This window comes from Ambystoma mexicanum, chromosome 7p (genome assembly GCF_040938575.1).
Source record: "Ambystoma mexicanum isolate Mex_15411 chromosome 7p, UKY_AmexF1_1, whole genome shotgun sequence".
NCBI lineage: Eukaryota > Metazoa > Chordata > Amphibia > Caudata > Ambystomatidae > Ambystoma > Ambystoma mexicanum.
In genome coordinates, this window is record NC_090939.1 from 675,187,062 (window position 1) to 675,209,588 (window position 22,527).

A 22,527-nucleotide genomic window follows, 5' to 3' on the forward strand; every position below is an offset into this window, starting at 1 on the left:
GCCTGGTGGGGCTAGTACCACTGGTGCAAGTGGTGCAGTCCAGGGCCAGGGTCAGGAGGCAGCACAGGTCACCGCAGAGGGGCCTGTGCATGTCCCTGTCCTTGACCCTGTGACTGCACTACCATGCACCAGCACGGATGCCCCATCCCAGGCCCGTCCGCAGGTAGGGGAGAGTGCCATGTCATCTGCCTCTCCACTACCTGCGGACGAGGGGTCCCATGAACGTATGGGCTCCGTCCTGATTGGTGTCGCGTTGCGCACGTGTGACATTCGTGATGACGTGCATTCTTTCTGGGCAGAGAACGCACGCCATCACAAACAGCAGCATTGCAACGTGGCACTGTTGGGAGGGGCCGTGGTTGGTGGGTTCCTACATGTGACGCACACTCTGGCGGACCTCTCCTCCTCTGTGGAGACTATGCGCCAGTCGTTCTCCCTGCCGTCTTCCGGCCCAGATTCCACCAGGGCCCCCTGTGGACCTGGCCTGACCAACACAGCCAGCTTGGTGGAGATCCCATCCCTGCCACAGTCGGGAGTCGGCGGTCCAGCAGGGTTGGACACCACAACTGGAGACCAGCTGATGGAGGATGTGCAGGCATCATCGGACAGGGCACATGGACAGCAGCAGCAGCAGCAGGAGCAGGCTCTAGGTGGGAGCAATGATGGCTCGGGGCCATCGACATCAGGGGAGCAGGCATTGGCCAGAGGGCAGGAGGTCCCTGGAATGGATGTGTCTTCGTGTGGCTGCGGTTGGGCCAGTGTATAGGTGCGGAGCGGCGGCGGGCGGAAGAGGTGCGGCTCACCATGGTCAGGGCGGAGTTCTCCATGAGTCGGGCTTGAGGCGGGCAGAGTGCCTCGAGGCGACTCGCAGGGAGTTGGAACAGGTCATGAGTGCCTCCCTGCGAGACCTCGGGCCAGGACAGAAGCCCGCCTCCAGCAAATGGACATGGAGTTCGATGATGCCCTGGCCGAAAACATCAATGAGTGAGCCGCAGGCCGTCGCCATTGTAAATAGATTATAGTGTTAGGTTTCCTTTGTTTTTATTTTGGGGCTTTTGGACTATGCCTCACACTTTTGTAAATAGTTTTTTTGTTAGGTAGGTTATTAGATAAGTTTCATTTGTTTCGTTGGGCTCATGAACCCTTGAAAATTGTATTGTACATAGTTGGATTTATTTGGACATTTTAATTTAATTTAACCATGAATCAATGGATTTACCTTTTTGCATTTCATTTGGATTTGGTTTGGTGGACAGAGAGTTTTGGCCATCTTTCTTTTGGATTACTTGGGTTTTTTTGAGGAATTTTATTTTTTTCCATTATTTTATGCTTTGAGTACTTTCAGTTGGTTTTCATGTTAATATATTTTGATCTTTTACTTTATCAATGTCAACCTGTGTGTGTGTGTGTGTGTGTGTGTGTGTGACAGACATGTGTTGATGTACATAGATGACTTTTGGTTTGTGTCATGAGATGGGCATGTCACTGCTGGGTGGGTGAGTGGGTGGGGGGACGTGAGTGGGACATGAGTGGGGGCCTGCTGGCAGGTGCCCCTCACTGCTGGGGGGTGGGGGTGCTGGGGGACATGTGTGGAACATGAGTGGGGGCCTGCTGGCAGGCGCCCCTCACTGCTGGGGGGTGGGGGTTCAGGGGGACATGAGTGGGGGCCTGCTAGCAGGTGCCCCTCACTGCTGGGGGGTGGGGGTGCAGGGGTGCGTGAGTGGGGGCCTGCTGGCATCTGCCCCTCACTGCTGGGGGTGGGGGTGCAGGGGGACGTGAGTGGGGGCCTGCTGGCAGGTGCCCCTCACTGCTGGGGGGTGGGGGTGCTGGGGGACATGAGTGGGGGCCTGCTGGCAGGTGCCCTTCACTGCTGGGGGGTGGGGGTTCAGGGGGACATGAGTGGGGGCCTGCTGGCAGGTGCCCCTCACTGCTGGGGGGTGCGGGGTGCAGGGGGACATGAGTTGGTGATCATATTGCAAGGTGACATGTGGCTTGGCTGGGGGGCATGCCCATGGTGGATGGGCTGCCTGCGGGACATGACCAGGGGTGCACGGTAGTCCCCTGTGGTGTGGGCTGCCAGCAGGGGCCGTGGAGGGGGTAGAGGGGACACTTGGGAGGACCCACACTGCCAATTCACATGAAGGACTCCCCGCGCACCACACTGGATACACGTACCCCGCTCTGACAGCAAAATCGCGTGTGAAACTTCCCGCGAACCCCAGTAATACACGTACCCCGCTCGCACAGGGCCAATTGCGTGTGAAACTTTCATGCAAACCCCAGTGATACATGTACCCCACTCGCACAGGGCCTATCACGTGTGAAACTTCCACGAACCCCAGCAATACACGTACCCCACTCGCACAGGGCCAATCGCGTATGAAACTTCTCTCGAACCCCAGTAATACACGTACCCCACTCGCACAGGGCCAATCGTGTGTGAAACTTCCCGCGAACCCCATTAATACACGTACCCCACTCGCACAGGGCCTATCGCGTATGAAACTTCCCGCAAACCCCAGTAATACACGTACCCCACTCGCACAGGCCCTTCGTGTGTGAAACTACCCACAAACTCCAGTAATACACGTACCCCACTCGCACAGGGCCTATCGCATGTGAAACTTCCCGCGAACCCCAGTAATACATGTACCCCACTTGCACAGGGCCTATCGCGTGTGAAACTTCCCGCGAACACCAGTAATACACGTACCCGACTCGCACAGGCCCTTTCGCATGTGAAACTTCCCGCGAACCCCAGTAATACATGTACCCCACTCACACAGGGCCAATCACGTGTGAAACTTCCCGCGAACCCCAGTAATACACGTACCCCACTCACACAGGGCCAATTGTGTGTGAAACTTCCCGCGAACCCCAGTAATACAGGTTCCCCGCTTGCCGTGTTCTGTGCGGCGGCCATGTATACTGGTACAGGGTTAGCGCAGCCCTTTGCGCTGGGTTGGGGATTTTGATGGCTTTTCCCTGCGCGAGTGGCGTTCTTGGGGGCGCAACTGGCGCTGCTGCAGGGTCGCTGCGCCACTGTGCGCCACGGCTGATTTTGGTAGCTAAAATCCATGAATGCGCTGTGCGCGGAAATGGATTTTAGCGCACACGGCTTGGTGCAGAGATTCGCACGCGCACACTGTGCGCCAGCCGTGTGCGCCACTTGTGCGCTAAATTCTATGAATTACCCCCTAAATGTAGTAATACATAAAAAGTGTAACCCATATATGTAACGTACTAACCATTCATTTAAATACAATGGGCCTCATTACGAGTCTGGCGTTAACCGAGGCGGTAAAACCGCCTGGTTAATGCCGGACTCGTATTTCCATTCCGCCTCCGTGATTCCCGGAATTACCGGGGCATCACAACCCCGGTTTTCCGGGAATCACGGAGGCGGAATGGTGTAAATCCCCATTCCCATTGAGTCCTAACGGACTCAATGGGAATCGGGATCATGGAAACACCGGCAGCATCTTGTAATGCTGCCGGTGTTTCCTCGTCCGCCTGCAGGCGGGCGGTGTTAAACCCGCCAGGTCAAACCTGGCGGGAACATCACCTCCCGCCTGCGGGGGTCGGGATCAGGCGGTCCGGAAACAACGGTGGCGGCGGGTTTACCGCCACCGTTACTTCCGGACCGCCACGGTCGTAATGAGGCCCAATATGTTCTAAAATGGAATATACCAAAAGAAGATAAATAGGCTTCCAACATAATTACCTCACAGACACTCCACAACCAAGAACAATAGCAGACCTACAGACTACTCAGAACATACCTTACCTGAAATAGTAAGTGTACTGCATTTTACTCATATATTTATAAACTTTCTGTATTAGATTTTAAAAAAATGATATTATGTTTTGTTTTCCTCACAGAAATGTCTAGTACTCCGGAGTGGCTAGAGGAGCATTTCCCACGTGAGGAAATGTCAGAAGATAGTGACACTAATGGTAGACACTTTACAATATAAACCATTTAATTATTATTACTTTATATACATGTAACATATATATTTTGTTTTGTACAGAGCATACCAAAATAGAAAATACTTCAGAAGAAGCTGTTATGGATAACACTCTTCACAGCATACAAGAAAAAATTGATTTATTGTTGACTAATTTTAATAATTTAAAAACGTTTGTGGAAGATCATTTTAAACCAAAAACCTCGTACCATTGTCCCACATGTACCTGTCCCCTCTCACGTTATCCAAGTCAATTATCCCCAAACACTCTCCATGAACCAAAATGTTTTGATGAGACTTCCATCACTTGTTCACCTGATACAAATCCTGTTGATACCCCTAATTCTCCTGTTTTTGTTTCCATTTCTGCCTCACCTTCTCTGTCATAAATTATTAATATATGTTAAATAAAGTTACATTTTTATCTTGTTTTGTAATTAATTTCAGTTTTAAAAAAAAAAGCAATTTAGGTGTCTGCGGACAGCGCGGGTGTCCTGAATGTCCGTAAAGAAACGAAAATGGAGGTGTCCAGAAGAACACTATACCTGTCCATACTGTTCGCTAGCAAGTTGAAACTATTCTAAGAACACACGCGGTGTCCTGAAATGTTCGTAAAGAAACGAAAATGGAGGTGTCCTGAAGAACACTATACCTGTCCGTACTGCTCGCTAGCAAGTTGAAACTGTTCTAAGAACAGACGCTGTGTCCTAAAATGTGTATAAATAAACGAAAATGGAGGTGTCCTGAGTACGCTATGCCCATCTGTATTATTCGCAACCAAGTTGAAACTGTTCAAAGAACAAACGCCTGTCCGTAACTGTTTGTTTGACGTGTGACACACTTTCAATTACTTCAGGACCTGAACATTGTTCGTAGAACATCAACGCACATGCGCAAACCAATGTCCGTGCATTTGGTGTCCTGCAGACAGCCGCTCCGTTCGCGGACATGTTCGTGAAGCGATCATGTGACCGCGCCCACGCTGATCGCGTGTTCTAAAATGCAGACACTGTTCGTGTCCCCGAACAATTTAAAAGTACATTTTCAAGTAATCCACAATATTTTTCAATAAAAACTCACCATAGCACAAGTCCCACATACTAATCATGAGTTTCTACATACTTTTTGAAACTTTTTGAACCTTTTTTTGTGTTCGATCTGTCCACAGACAGCGCGCATGTCCGCGAACCACATACAAGCACCCCTATAAAAGACCACACCCTAGAGCTTATTCTCATTGTGTTTCTGGCTATTCTACAGAGCACAGCGATTTTTCCTGCCACCTGCAGATTGACATCTTCATCCTGATGGCATCCATGGCTGCACTACTGCCACCTGGTGCTGCACCTGCTTCAGCACCACCCCCACCCCCTCCACCCCCACCTCCCCAATGGCCTGAAGAGGGGAACAGGAGTGAGGATGCAGAGGAGGAAGAAGAGGATGACGAGAATGAGGTAGTGGAAATCCCTACTACCCGCACTCGGCGTGAGTCTTGGGTGTTGCGGTTATATACCATTCATAGGAATGGTCATAAGGCTTGTGCGAACCGAGACACCTACAATGAGTGCAAAATGGTACTCAGTCGCGGGAGGCATGGTTCGTATAGCTTTGGGACCACTACCATGAAGCGACACCTCAAGTCATTTCACACTGGGGCCATTCGCAAGGTTGTACCTTGCGATGAGAGTAGCAGGTTGATTTCCTCTGCTTCATCCTCCGTTTCTGATCCTGTCACCACAAGGAACACTCCTGTGGGACAGCGTCTTCCTCAAGCTGCCTCACAGACCATACGCAATGCTGATGACCCTTACCTTTCGAGGGTCACAGTTGTGTGTATGTACTGCGATGCAGTACTCTGCAGGGGGGAGTGACTTCGAAGTGCTTTTGAGACTGTCGTCTCAGAGCACGAGAAGATCTGCCCACTACCCAAATAAAACCCACTCTACATCTTCCTCTCTCAGCTCCCTGTGGTTGGTGTCCCCCCCTTTACCCTCCTTTCCCCTCCTCTCCTAGTGTGTCGTGTATAAAAAAAAACAAAAAATATAAAACAACAAAAAAAAAATATATAAGGCTCTTTTCAGAGCCGCCTTTCACAGTTAAAAAATAGAAGTGAAAATAAATGAAGCAGGGCCCTTTGTACTTTTTAGAAGTCCGCGGACAGTCTGCAGACATCTAAAATTTTGGTGTGGTGCCCTATCATAACCATTGCAATTTTCTCTGGTAGGAAGTGGTGGCTAAAAATTATAAATACTCAACACCTACTTCAAAATGGATGCTGTAATTCTAAAAAGGGTTGCAATGCATTTTGTATATTTCTTAGAAATATCTGATTGCCAGCATAAGTTAGATGTACTCCATCTCTGCGAAAAATGTATGTACTACGAAACATAATATTTTCATTGTGAAAAGAGGACATGCCAAAATCTCTTCGAAAGGCACAAACAGCCTTATTGACATTGTGCCTTGCTTTCTCCATTTGTGGACCAAATGAAGAAGAACAAAGCCACATTTGTCTCTGCGCAATCCGTGAAAAAATTACTTGAGAATTTGGGAACATGTCCATGACCTTTCCAAGTCCTTCTTTCATTGCAAATTGCAAAGAGATTCCAGACACATGTCCTAAACTGTTCCCTCCACAATTAATTACTATTATGTCTGGATGTTGCTCTGTCTCCAAAGTAGCACAGAGAGGTAGCAAGTCCAACCCCTTCATTCCACGTACTCCATGCCAGTGCACATCCACATGTGGGAATCCAAGATCTACAGTTGCTCCACAGCTTTCTGCATGCACCTTCAACCAATGTATCCACAAGTCTCCCAAAATCCAAACAATCTGTTTTCTGAAAAAAACACTGCAATAGCTATATGTTCTTCTCTCAGCAAAAAGAGTATCTGAGAAACTCTCTCCTGTCACAACACACCCACTAAACTTTCCTGACCAATCCCTTTCTTTGCTCATTCTCATTTGCAAGGCTTTCCAACCCAAAAATCCCCAGATGTAACATCCGTTGTCCGTGAACTACCGCCATGTCCGCGGACATATCGTAACATGAACAGTCCTTCTACCATTTCCTTTTCACTCTCTGTACCATTCCGTCATTGGATATAGCTAAGAAGTCACATGAACATCTACCAATCACATCCAAGACCTCTACATCTAACTGCATCATCATAGATCACCACTTTAAATATACGGTTAATCTGTCTGAGTACAAGTGTCATATCATTGGAAAGCACCTTCTACAAGAAATACTGTACAAGTCTGCAAGATTTCTACTTGCAGCTGCATGCATATCCATATGCATGAACACAAACTACAGGTATGCATATTTTCAGTAAAATACATGAACACATTTTCTAGTTTCATATAAACAGATTAACTGACTTTTAGCTTCTTTAATCTGTAAAATGAATTTACTGTCTTTTTTCAATCTCCTAAAATCAACTGTCACTTACAAACCTTTATACTATTTAATTTCTTTATACACACACACACTCAAATCATATTGAACTAACATTGTTTAAATAAAATATATAGACTACATATAGTCAAACAAAATTGCATGCACACACCTTGTTCAAATCTCCAACAACAATACTCGTACAATAACATAAACATTTTTTATTTTTTTTATTTATTTAATTACTTACATTTATATAGGGCAAGCAGCCCATGACATTGAGGCACTATTACTTGCAAAAGCTTAGTTACAGGAATAGTGGTATTCAGTGGTACATTATGAACTTCACAAGGCATACTAAAGATATTTTGTTTGCTACAGTTAGTCTTTGCAATACAGTTTATTCATTAACAACATATGATATGTATTCAACTGGTGCGACGTATCTTATGTGAATAAGATAATTTTAATGGTTTTGAGGAAGGCGCTGAGGATGTCAATTAAAAAAATCAATGTCTAAATTAAAAACAGTGGTATATACAAACAAAATTACCAATATATTTCTTTTACAATTGCAGTGAAGACCATTCTCCTGAAAAGAGGCAGCCGATTTTGAAGTACAAAGAACAACTAAGAAGTAACCTGCTTATTATAGAAAAAAAAATAAGTTGAATACCACCATAATATTTGTATTATTACTCAAATAAACTGTAAAGTTAATTCATGCTATTTATGTGCCTAAAAATAGAGATTGTGCACCATTCTCTCCATAAATCCCCATTTCTTAAACAGCAATTTGCATCCAGAATGGCCCACAAATTCCTATTTTTCGACACACAAATGACCCAAATCAGCTGCTAGAATTTTGATATTATAGAACAAACAACTGTTTTAATTGTATAGCATTAGATTTACTATTTATACTTCTCCACACCACTAGCTTACTTTTTTCTGTCATCTGATCCCAAGTTTAGTAGCACATTAATTCAAGAATACCCATCCCTACTAGTTGTAGTTGCCCAATGCACAATCACACACCATTACATACATCTTCATCATCTTACTCAAACACTCATGCACACATACATTGCAGAACACCCCAACCCATACCTTGTTTATTTTTTTCAACAGACCCTAAAGAATGCCTACCAAAAATCAAGACTGTAGAAAGCAATGCAGAAGTAGAGCAAATGATAATAAAAGTGACCAACATAAGCATCCGTCTCTAGCAGAATTTGTAAAAAAAAAGTTGAAACAAAACAGCTAATACAGTGAATTAGTGAAACAAAAGAAGTTTCAAGTACAAAACCTTTGCCTCCTCTATCAAAATGTAAAACAAACCAGAAAACAATTAACAAAAAATCAGCTATCACTACAGATAAAACCGCTTCTATAAATCTTGATATAGTGCAAAGTAAGCATACCAAGAAAAGTATTTTAGCCAAAATGTTCTGTCACAGAGTCCTTCAAAATCTTATAAAAACAGGAGAGAAACCAGGATCAACCCTTAAAACCTATCGTAGGAAATTAATCTTAGAAGCGTTGCTAGACAGTGCAATTCTTCTCAAAAGAAAGTTATTTATTTTAGTGTTAAACAAAATGAAACCACTAACAAAACTAATAACTAAATTACAAAAAAGACTTCTCAATAAACGAAATGTCAACAGAAAGAACTTAAGTATCTACGGAGGTGAATGGAGACACACTACAAGCACAGAACCATACTTTAATGAAGAAGCATACAAACAAAAGCAAACAAATACAATTGCCATACATAGCAGAGGTGGTCGAGGTTATGAAAAAGTTAATAATACCATAATGGAACAAGAAGTACTCCTTACAAAAATATGCCCTGAAAAATTAGAATTACCCCTCCATTCAACTGAATCAGAACGTCTAGTGTACATATCGCCATGCACATCAATGTGTAACATTCCCAAAAATAATTTCAAGTCTTTTCCTCAATCAATATGTGAAAAGCAAAGACAAAATCAAAATTAAACTACTGCAAAATATGGATACCTGTCCAGTGCGCAAGTACATAGGACTACAAGGACATTCATTGGCCTGCATTACAGGACCTACTTGCAAATGAAAAAAACACCTTCCATGATATCAAAAGGATATCAACACATCATTCAACTATAAGAAATCTAGTTTATAAACTGTACTATGCTAAAATTCCTGCTTTAACACTAGCCAATTTAAATAACATTCTTCTACATGGTACAGCAAAAAACCCTACTTGAAGAAATCGACTATATCCAGAAAAAATATTTTGGAAGTGAAAGCCACTTACAGAATGAAATATCTGTAAACCAAATTAGCAACAATTCTACACATGGCAACGTTTTACTACACACATACAAAAAAGAAATACTAAAATTTAAAAGTACATCAGCTGAAGTACCAAACCATGTGTGTACATGTTGCCGCAGAACTTTTTATAAAAGTAACACAAAAACTGTAGACCTATCATACAAAATAGAAGACAATGAAGATTCTAAATGGTTTGAATTAGCTCTCTACTTTATAGCAGAAAACAAATACGAAATAACTGACCCCTTAATACTTTGCAGTTACTGCACTACAAAACTTGACAACAACCAAACTCCATCACGTGCTATCACACATAATTTGGAATTATATCCACTACCAAAAACCCATTTCAAGCTATAATATGCCTTCAACCAAAAACGGCAAAATTACCTCCCTCTGAATTAGTGAAAGGTATTTGTGGAAAAGTAGTGTATTTACCATTAGATCTAAAAGAAAATGTGCATATTCTAGGAGTGCAACGTCCAATGCAGCAATCTTTAATTATCTTAGTAAATGGAGTACCTACAAAAGACAAAAAAAAAATGGCAATAGCTGGTAGATTTACATAAAGTTAGAGAAGCCTTGCAATATCTTAAAGAGAATAATGAATATTACAAAGAAATTAATATTGAAGAAAACTTGAAGGATACAACTGAAATAATTCAAGAGACACAAGAAGCTAGTCAATTTGAGCTCCTAGATCCTGCTACAATATCAGATACTTTAGGCCATTATACAATTCATCCATTGCACTCTAATAACACCATAGAAGATGCACTGGAAACGTACCAAATGTGTCAAACAAAAGGATAATCAATCAGCATATGAGAAAAAAGTATAGAAGCACGTGCTTTTCCTCTACTCTTTCCTACTGGCAAAGGAGGAAGGTTCGATGATAGACCTATTCAAATATCAGCACCAAAATACCACAAATTACGGATGTATTCTGAAGATTCCAGATTGAGACAAAATGTGGAATACATATTCCACCTACTCTTTCAAAGTGAACTAGCAACTTTATGTTACGGAGTTGCACACATATTAAAATCAGGATCCCACTTTCAAAATATGAAAGCTACACAATTATTACAAAAAGTGCAACAAAAAGATGAGGTTTTACAATCAAATATTACAAATCTATTAGCAAATATGCGTGGTACTAAAGAGTACTGGTTTCGACATCATGGAGATGTACGTTGTATGATCAGAAACCTTGGCTCACCCTCTTGGTTTGTTACATTAAGTTGTGCAGAATAGGCATGGCAAGATTTACATGATTTCCTACGACTATCAAACAAAAACAAAACAAACATAGATATACTAACATCTGGAGAACTTTGTTCTCTGGATACTGTTAATGTTTCAAGATATTTTCACCATCGCTTCATTGCTATGCTGCATTTTATTTGTAATAAAACTGTTCCTCCCCTCGGAGAAGTGCAACACTTCTTTTGGAGAAAAGAATACCAAGCCAGAGGAGCACCACATAATGCCGATTTGGTTTCCCTAGACCAGTTACAAATACAGGTCAAGTGAACAACCTTATGTCTTCAGTTAGACATAGTGTTAAAGGTAAGTCACCTAAAAATACATATTACATAAAAAGAAAAGAAGAATAAAAATATATCAATGATTACAATGCAATATTTGCCCACTTATGGAATGCAAACATAGATGTGAAGTACATTGCAGACAATTCTCCTGCAGTTGCACGATATGTCACAGCATACTTAACCAAAGCATAAAAGACAGAGCTCTAAGACCTCTGGAATGACCTGCCATCAGATAAAACAGTGTCTCAGAAATTATACAGCTTGGGCATAAAAATGCTCTCCCATCGAGAATGTGGACCCTATGAAGCAGCTGATCATTTAACTGGTACTGCATTGTATGGTAAATCTGAAAATATAGTATGGCTAAGTCTTGGTCCAGCTAAATCTAGAAAAAGAGTTCTAAAATCATACGAAGATATAGAAACAATAGCCAAACATGATCCCAACAGCCAAGACATTTTAAAAAACAATGTATTGGACACATACTACCCAAACAGATGTAATACTTTGGAAACCATGTGTCTATACCACATAGCCCAAAACTACACATACTAAAATAATATAAAACCTGATGAAAAAAAGGTAAATACAGAGTGACAAACTGTGAAGGCAGCTCAGTAAAACTCACCAAACCAAATCTAATTAATCATATCAAATTGTCATTAAAGACTCCTCAACATAAAGAAGTATATTACATGTCCTTGCTACAACTCTTTAAACCATGGAGAAAAGAAGAAGAAATACTAGATAACTATGACTCATATGAAGACGCTTTCAAAGCAAATGAAAGCACTATAACTGATGTAAACTTTACACAGTACAAAACAATGTTGCACAATGAAAAGCAACACGAAGAAGAACTCCAGGCCCAACTAGATAAGGACACTCCTGACAGTAGTCAACCTTCTGTAACAGGAAGCCAAGAACCACTGGGAGAACCACTAATAACAAATGAGGCAGAATTAGCTATGATAGAAGTAGAAAACACCATGTGTCAGTATGAAGATAAAGAAGACTTAACTATACTACAATCAAAACTAAACAATGAGCAACGTAGCATTTTTCAAGAAGTAACAAAAGAAATTGCACATGGTGTACAACATGAAAATAAAGAATGCACCTGCCAAAATTACAAACCTATACTACTGTACGTCAGTGGTCAAGCTGGTTCTGGCAAAACATTCCTAATCAAAATCATCAGTAAGTTCCTTCAACAACTGACAAACAACAAACTGTCAGCTGTTGTCACTGCCCCCATAGGTTTAGCTGCCTACAACATAGGTGGTGTCACTTTACACCGATTACTACTCCTGCCAGTAGAACACCACAACAAATTAGACTATTACACACTTTCTACAGAAGCTGCAATGGAACTACGCAGAGTATTAAAACAAATGAAAATGCTACTAATAGATGAAGTGAGCATGGTGGCCAACCTAATGTTGTCTTTGATTCACCTCAAGAAGTACTCAAAACAAACTACGAAGAGCTCTTTGCAGGAAAACACATTATTGTTTTCGGGGATCTTCTTCAATTGACCAGTAAAAGGTGAGCCTATTTTTAAAACATTAGGACACAAACTCTGCCGTAAAACTATTAGCAGCATTGGAAATGTCAACCTTTGGCAACATTTCCAATACAGAGAATTAACAGAAAACATGCGGCAATCTGCAGATCTCACTTATGCCAACATCTTAAAAAGTATCAGATTTGGTATACTTTCTAAAGAAGCAGAAGCAATATTGAAAACCCGGCACATTCATGCACTTTATGGCGATAATGCATTTGCTACAGATGTTATGGAACAATTAGCCCATAAAAATGTCAATTGTATGGCCTTAATGCCAACTCTTGCAAGCTGTTTCAAATTCAATGAAATAATGTTAAATAAAGAAATGCAACCAATAATGGAAATTAGCGCCACAGACAAACTAGATCTACATGATATGACACTACCCATGTGTGAGCAAGCCACAACAAGACTAAATAGTTTAGAAAATTCAATCTCAAATACAGCTGGCTTGGAAAAGATATTAACATTATTCTTAAATTGCGGAATAATGCTTAAACGTAACCTTGACGTGGACCAAGGACTAGTTAATGGAGCACTAGGTACAGTTGTTGGCTTTCAAACATACCCACGTGACAACAAAATTCAGTTTGTCAATATTCTCTTTGACAAACTTTCAGAAGTAAAAAGGATAGGACGCTCAACAGCTCGATTCCTTCTCTTCAAAGACATGTATGTAACAATTTTCTCCAACTCTTGCATACGCAGTCACCATTCATAAATGACAAGGTCTTACCCTAGACAAAGCAATGATAGACATTGGTAACACAGTCTTTAAAGAAGGCATGAGCTACGTAGCACTATCACGCTTACGTACACTTGACGGTCTATTTCTAATCAACTTTGATGCAAGTAAAGTAAACGCTGATATTCCTTGCATTTTAGAATACAATCGACTTCGCTCACTATACACCCCCCATCTATACACATATGCTGTACCACAAAAAGTAAAACACTGTAAAAGAAAACTAAATCAAACAGAAATGCAACAGGATGTCACTGCAAATCCTCCAAAGAGAGTAAAAGAAACTAAAACTTCATCAAGTACCACAAACATAAAAGAACCTATTAGGGAAAGTAAACCAGGTACTTCGTCAAAGAAGAAAGACAAACTAAAAATAAATCAATCAGATACAGAACTACCTGGTCCATTTCAACTCTCAAATATAGTTGGAGTAAGTTGCTATGCAAATGTAGCAATGAATATTCTATTTCAATTGCCACCATTAGTTGAGAACATTTACTTATACAGTACAGACCAATTGTGTTTGCAAATGTTAGTACTTCACAGAAATGCAACAAACAATCCTGATAACACGTATTGTGTTTATGGAATAAGACAACAATTGGACTACTGTGCTGGAATGGTGAAATTCACTATAAACTCACAGGAAGATCCACAAGAATTTCTAATGTACTTACTACAAGTACTGGAAAATAAAAACATACCTATAAATGAAATCTTCCAGATTTCATACATGTGAAAACATACATGCACTCTCTGCAACAATGTGACACAAGAGCAAATCCCCAATGAACGCTTCGTGTATATATATCAATACCTAATTGTGAATCCATTCCATTTCAGCATCTTGTGCAAAATGCAAACCATGGTAGATTTTGTACTACCTGCAATTCGGATAATCGCACCACCTTACTAATACAAACACATAGTAAATACGTAATACTAATGCTTCTACGTTACAATGCAGATGGTACTAAAAACAACTTCAAGCTGAGTGAATTCACACATGGTCAAGTATCACTTGGTAAGAAAACCTTCACAACAATAGGTATAATCTACCACGCAGGAGCCACAACCAATTCAGGTCACTACACCGCATATATAAAAAAGAAATGTGGATGGTTTGAATGTAATGATAGTACCATTACTCTAAAGCAGAGATTACCAGCAAATCTTTCAAATGCTTATTTAATGTTCTTAAAACCAAAATGTATTAACTAAACTGTACTTAAACCTTAAGTAAACTTGTAGTAAAAAAATATAAACTGTTAGAATATTCCAAAAGGTATCTTAACTGCCCAAAGATTCTACAACAACTAATCAGATAAATGAATACCACTAAATTAGAGCAAAAAATAGATAGGTAGAATACACCAAATGGTATCTAACTAACCCAAAATTTTACAATATCCAAACTGATAAATCAATACCACTAAATTATATCAAAAAATAGACAGTTAGAATACGCTAATTGGTATCTAACTGTCCCATAATTTTACAATATCCAAACAGATAAATCAATACCACTAAAATACATCAAAAAATAGACAGTTAGAATACGCCTACTGGTATCTAACTGCTCCAAACTTTTACAATATCCAAACAAATAAATGATATGTTACTGCTCCAAAAAACTGCAACAAGCCAATGTATACAGCATTAGCCAGAAACAACAAGTGAACACTGAAAACAAACAAATAAACTGTAGCATAACTGAAAAAGTTTTTTTTTTAATCCAACATGGATTTTTTTTTCTCCCACAGACCCAATGATTTTAGCAAAAAACACAGAAACTGAGCAAATTGCACAGTACTCTGGTTTGTAATCTACTAAATATGAGGGTAAAAAAAAATGTTGATTATTCAATTTAATAAGTCGTTACAAAACACCAATACTAACATGATCTTTACTTTTATCACAGAAATTAACAAGAAATACATGTACTCCAGTTACTAAACCAAACAGTAAGTATATTATAATAAGTACAACCATCGCAGCATATCACACCCATAGAGGCTTATAACTTTGTTCCTTATAAATTTGTTTTTGGATCCCAAAGTTATAAGCCATATGGCCATGCATCCAAGACTCTATGCCCTGGCCACAACCACTGCAGCATATCACACCCACAGAGTCAAACATTTTAACTATGGCTTATGGGAACTTTTAATGTCTGCGGTCATAATGAGTGTTCTTAGAACACTTTCAACTTGCCAGCGAACAATATGGACAGCGTCCTCAGAACACCCCCATTTTGTTTATTTACGAACACTTCAGGACACCGCAAGTGTTCTTAGAACACTTTCAACTTGCCAGCGAACAATATGGTAAGTGTCCTCAGAACATCCCCATTTTGTTAATTTACGAACATTTCAGGACACCGCGAGTGTTCTTAGAACACATTCAAATTGCCACCGAAAAATACGGACAGCGTCCTCAGGACACCCCCATTTTATTTATTTGCGAACATTTCAGGACACCGCAAGTGTTCTTAGAACACATTCAACTTGCCAAAGAACAATACGGGGAGCATCCTCATGGCACCCCCATTTTGTTTATTTACGAACATTTCAGGACACCGCAAGTGTTCTTAGAACAGATTGAACTTGCCAGTGAACAATACAGACAGCGTCCTCAAAACACCCCCATTTTGTTTATTCACGAACATTTCAGGACACCGCGAGTGTTCTTAGAACACATTCAACTTGCCAGCGAACAATAGGGACAACGTCCTCAGGACACCCCATTTTGTTTATTTGCGAACATTTCAGGACACCGCGAGTGTTCTTAGAACACATTCAACTTGACAGCGAACAATACGGACTGCGTCCTCAGAACACCCCCATATTGTTAATTTACGAACATTTCAGGACACGGCGAGTGTTCTTAGAACACATTCAACTTGCCAGCGAACAATATGGACAGCGTCCTCAGGACACTCCCATTTTGTTAATTTACGAACACTTCAGGACACCGCGAGTGTTCTTAGAACACATTCAACTTGCCAGCGAACAATACGGACAGCGTCCTCGGGAAACCCTATTTTGTTTATTTGCGAACATTTCAGGGCACCGCGAGTGTTCTTAGAACACATTCAACTTGCCAGAGAACAATACGGACAGCGTCCTCAGGACACCCCCATTTTGTTTATTTGCAAACTTTTCAGGACACCGCGAGTGTTCTTAGAACACATTCAACTTGCCAGCGAACAATACGGACAGCGTGCTCAGGACTCCCCCATTTTGTTTATTTGCGAACATTTCAGGACACCGCGAGTGGTCTTAGAACACTTTCAACTTGCCAGAAAACAATACGGACAGCGTCCTCAGAACACCCCCATTTTGTTTATTTGTGAACATTTCAGGACACCGCGAGTGTTTCAGCTTGCTTGCGAACAAATCGGACACATATTGTGTCCTCAGAACACCCCCCATTTAGTTTATTTAGAACATTTCAGAACAGCCGTGTTGTCTGCAGACAAATCGAACACAACAAGAGGCTCTACCACATAATAAATACAACATTTAACCTATCTCATACTCTCCCACCATCCCCAAAAACTCTTACACACCAACACACTCTGCTAAATACAATTTTTAAACCAGGTTTCACTGCGCTGTCCGCGGACGTCCGTGAATCCAAGATGGCGGGCGCTACTGAAATTCTGACGCGCTCTACGCCGTCAATCAGCGAACATGTTGCATGTCCGCGGACATCACGCAAGCCGATTGGCCAATCAGAACACTGTCCGCGGAGCGAACAGGGAAGTGTGTCCGCGGAGCGAACACAGCTATCACTAATTTTTTGTAACCTACTTTTTGGTCATTTTTAAAAAAACTACTGAACGGAGTTTCACCAAAAGCACGCTTTTGGGACCGAGCTGCTACTCCTGGTCCAAATTTGGTGAAAATCCGTCCAGTGGTTTGGGCTGTAGGCCCGAGCAAAGTTTTTTCCCCATTCAGTCTATGGGGAAAAAAAAGGTTTTGGGACCCCCCTTATAACTTTGACCCCCTGGACGAATCCTCACCAAACTTTGCAAAAAAAAATCAGAGTGGGCCATATACTTTTTTTTACAAAGTTTGGTGAGGATTCGTCCAGGGAGAGCAAAGTTATAAGCCGCCCAAAAATTGCTCTTCCTATGGAAACATCAACTTAACCATAACTACACTACTGTGGCCATGTAATAAATATATATATATATATATATATATATATATATATATATATATATATATATATATATATATATACAGTAAAAACACTTTGTTAAAGGGACGTTATGGTTAAGTTGCACTACTAAAAACCTATGAAATTCACACAAAAAAAACGTAGTTAACGGGACGTTATGGTTCCAAGTAAAACCGAAAAACCCTTGAAATTCGCCAGTTATGGTAAGCTAAGCAACCATAACTCGCGCCACCACCGTGCACTGCTAACACTAACACCCAGGACATCATAGATGACATCACAAATATCATTGATGACATCACTGATGACATCACATGTCTAGCCCCATCTTTTTTGTTCACTGCCATATCTAGGCCAGGTGGTTTTATTTATTGACAGTCAGAAACATGTATTACTTTTGTAGATATTGCTATTCTCACATGTCCTTACACTACTTTCCTTACACTTTAATTGCATCTTATGATGCACATATATAGGGGAAGAAGCCGACCTGAAACACAGCAATTATTTCTGGATGTCAATGCAATCATGTAGATTATACACAGTTGCTAATGATACTGCCTCTTGTTTCCTTACTTTACTCTCCATATATAAGGGCCAAATTTGTATGCATTGTAGTCTATTCATGTTTTGTGTGTAGTAGTAGAAATATGTAGTAAGTGATGGATTATTAGCTACTTAGTACATGTTGCACAGTACAGAAAAGTCTGATACAGAAGCATTCAACGTTTCTTTATATAACTTTGGAAAATTACAAATATAGCACCTCTATGGTGTACACTGCAGGCAATACGTACATTTCTGCACGAGTAGGTTCCTGTAGTAGAAAGAATACTGCAACGGAATGTTCTTTAGAACACTACATTGCATAATGAAGTATGTAGTTTATTACACATCTCTCGATAATACCTGATACTTTTTTCCCAACATTACATTCACAACCCCTTGTATGAAAAGTAAATGCACATGTGATGTCATCTTTGATGTCCTGGGTGTTAGTGTTAGCAGTGCACGGTGGTAGCGCGAGTTATGGTTGCTTAGCTTACCATAACTGGCAAATTTCAAGGGTTTTTTGGTTTTACTTGGAACCATAACGTCCCGTTAACAAAGTTTTTTTTAGTGAATTTCATAGGTTTTTAAAAGCGCAACTTAACCATAACATTCCTTTAACAAAGTTTGTTTGCTAAATTTGATCGGTTTGTAGTAGTAGCATGTAACCATAATGTAAAGTAACATCTGACTTCATTGCACACCTTGCAGAGAATGCCACATGATCATATGCTGGCGCACCGCACGGTGACGTGTCTGAGAATCCGTACACACTTAACAATAAGATGTATGCCCCGTGGACAGTGTGGAAATACATTTTTTACTGATGTAGGAACTTCCACCTTCAACATTTCGCTTGCACAGCTCGAACACTTATTCGTAGGCAACCATTAACAATTTAGGACACAGTACATACTTTTAGCAAAAGTACTAGTTATCTGAAAACAACATGAGCTATGGCCATCCGTCGTACCTAAGAAACAGCACCACTACTCTAATGAAGGAGCATGAGAAACACTGGCCCTACCTTACTAATAACATGGGCACAACATTTTCCCCTGCCTACCTTACCCCCCATATTACTGTTTGGTTTCTCTTTGTTCATTTCTGTCCGCAACTTTCCTTCTTACTTGTCCTTCCCAAAAAAAAAATCCGTAAACAAAGTAAATGTTCCTTTAAGAACCACCTTTCACAGTTTAAAAATATATTTTTTTTAAATGGCATACACTCCATCTATTTTATATTTCTCAGTAAAGTACATAGACGCAATAACATTTGCCATTAACAATCTAGATTTGCAAAGCAGTAACGTGTGCTACTGAAAAAGAGGATTTCTTTTCCAGGATGGCCACCATAGAAAAGGAAGGCGGTTGTTCCATACATGGCCCCTTTTCGCTTTCCCTGGCAGCCTACAAATAGCAAAAAGGAAATGCTGTTAACATGTTGCCACCAGCATTTTTTCCTCCCTTTCAAATGTCTTGTAAAGTTGAAGCCACATTGTGCGGATCATGACCTTATACCATGACCCCGACATTCTCCCCAGTGCCCATGGCTGCAGCCTACCCCTCAGTCAATAAACCTATGCCGCGACATTTTTTAACTACATTGCGACACTTGTGTAATACAAAAACACTCCTACATCTCGTCGCATAACCAACCCTAGTGATATTCAACACCTTTCTGGATGACGTTCCTGAGCTTTTTCCTTGAAAACCTGATGACTACAGCTACCAGATGTCCTTGCAGCAGAATCATCATTGATTGTTAACACCTGCACTTGCTGTGAGCTGCAAGCTAAGACTGCCTCCCTGACAATGCGAAGAGCACAGAAACCGCTTGGAGGAGAACACCAGTGGCTGAGGAGGTTAACTGTGCAGGGAACTAGAGTGCGCCCCTCTACTCTTTTATATATATATATAAAAACTTTAGTTAAAGTTGAGTTAATTTGCCCAAAAAAACTGAAATTAAGTGCATTTGGGAAATCATGACTGGCTTAACTCGCCGTGCACCTATTGATGTCTCCCATAATGCCATGCCCCCCATAATGCCATTTTGAGTGTCATTGGGAATCCCTTCTCGTATATATATATGTGTGTGTTCATGGCTTAGCGAGGGGGACACTCTGAGTTAAGCTGGTCATGACTTCCCAAAAGTGCTAAATTTCAGGGTTTTTGTTGCAATAAATGTGGGCACCTTAACTAAACTTTAAAGTTTTTTCTGTGAATTTCAAGGGTTTTGTTATACCATCATTTGTTTTCTGTGCCGCTGGCCATGGCCTTTGGCCGTATCCACTGTATATTTTACAACATTACCGGCCTTCGCCCTTGCCCACTCTATTGTTTAAAACCCTACCAAGCCACTAGGCCTGGCCTTTTGCCATGGCTAGTAGTTTTTCACCCCCAACCTCACTGTAGCTGTAAAAATAATTATTTATATTTTCCTTAACTTTTTTCCCATAACCGTAATGGTTATGGGGAATAATCACAATGGAAAATGATGACAAAAATGCTTTGCTGCCCTCCAAGGCAGTCACCAAGTGCCCCCCCACATCTGTGCCTTCTCTCCTCAAGGCCTTCTCACCTCCCCAGCCTCTCCCATTCACCTATTACTCGTTTCTGTTTGACACACTTTAATTCCGGCTCATGTTTTCTTATGTACCCACGGTCAACATTCCGTATAACCCTGGCTACGGGAAATCATTTGTCCTCTTTACTTGGTCCCTAGCCCACCTCCAACTCCCAAATTTGACATGGTGACTCACCCCCCACATCCAATCTGATACCGTTTCAGTGTTTTTCCTCCTCAAAATGATATTTTTCGGCCGTTTTTTTGTGTAGCCGTGCAATATAACCACGGTTATATCTTGCATCAGAAAAAAAAGCCTGTCTGCTGCAATGCACAATGGGAGATATGTGTTATATGTGGGATTTCCATTGTGCAGATATTTTATATTCGGAGTTAACAAATTCCCCCATATATTTGCTTGGACGAAGTTGTCTGATATGCAGTGTGGAGCTCAGGCCAGCATTCTATAATAAAGCTCATGTTGCGTTCCAACAATGAAGCTTCTTAAAGGAATGTTTGGGTTTGAATAAGGGATGGTTGCTGACTGTGGAGGGGCTTAGGGCTGCCGTACGAGTTGGCTTGTTTCATGCAAGAAAATACAACTGCTTTTTTAGAACAAAGCATGTCCAGAAGCTGAATCATAGCAATATCTCTATTTTTTAGGGGAAGGGGAAACCCCCTTCCATGTCAAATATTTTAAAAAAATCTGGATACCATAACCCATGTAGCCAATCCCTCGTTCTCAAGTTGTTTCAGACCTGCTCCAATTCCGTTGAGTGGTCCTCGCTGTGCACTCGGGCAGAAATTGACCTTTTTTGTCTGTGGGAATATGAATGGAGACTAGGCGTAAGTGCTTTTTTGGTTCCTTAATAACTTTTTTTTTATGATCAATCTTTCCCCAAACATCCAGCCTGGTTGGGAGGGGGGTGGTGGGGACGACGTGAAAAAGTGTCTTCAAACTTTAAGCCAGATACATTGTACAAGTCAAGGGTTATTAGCAGTTCATGTATTTGATTACCTATGATACTCGCCCCTCAGCGGTTGAAGTGAGTCCTATACTTAACGTGAGTCGGAGATCCATATGAACTAAAAAAAAAATTGTTAATAGTTTTTGACTCTTATTATGAATTTGGCTTCCATTGATTGTGAAGTTTCGAAAAGATTTGTTAAAAAATAAAAATGCTCTTAAGAAAACAAAACAAGCACTTTCAGCCTAGTCCCCTTTCATTTTCCCATAGACAAAGAAGGTCACTTTTTAGACAAGTGTACAGCGAAAACCACTGGATGGATTTGAAGCAGTTTTGAAATAATTTGGGCACAAGGCGTTGACTCATGATCCCTTTGTGGTTTGGGGTATTCCATCCATTACCTTTTCAAATATGTGACAGAGAAGGGGGTGCCACCATTCCAAAATAAATAGCTTTTTTTTCTCAAAGCGAGCCATAGCCAAGGTTATAGCTCAAGGGTAACAGAAAAGTAAAACATAGAAAAATGCCATTTGCAAGTGGAAAATCATGAAAATTCCACCAGGCTAGAGCTGGGAGGGAGGCAAGAGGACACCATGTGAAATTTGGGAGTTGGAGGGGGCTATGGACAAAGTTTGCAACACAACGCTAAAACATTTCTCACATACCCTTGGCTATAACCTGGGGTACAACCGTGGTTA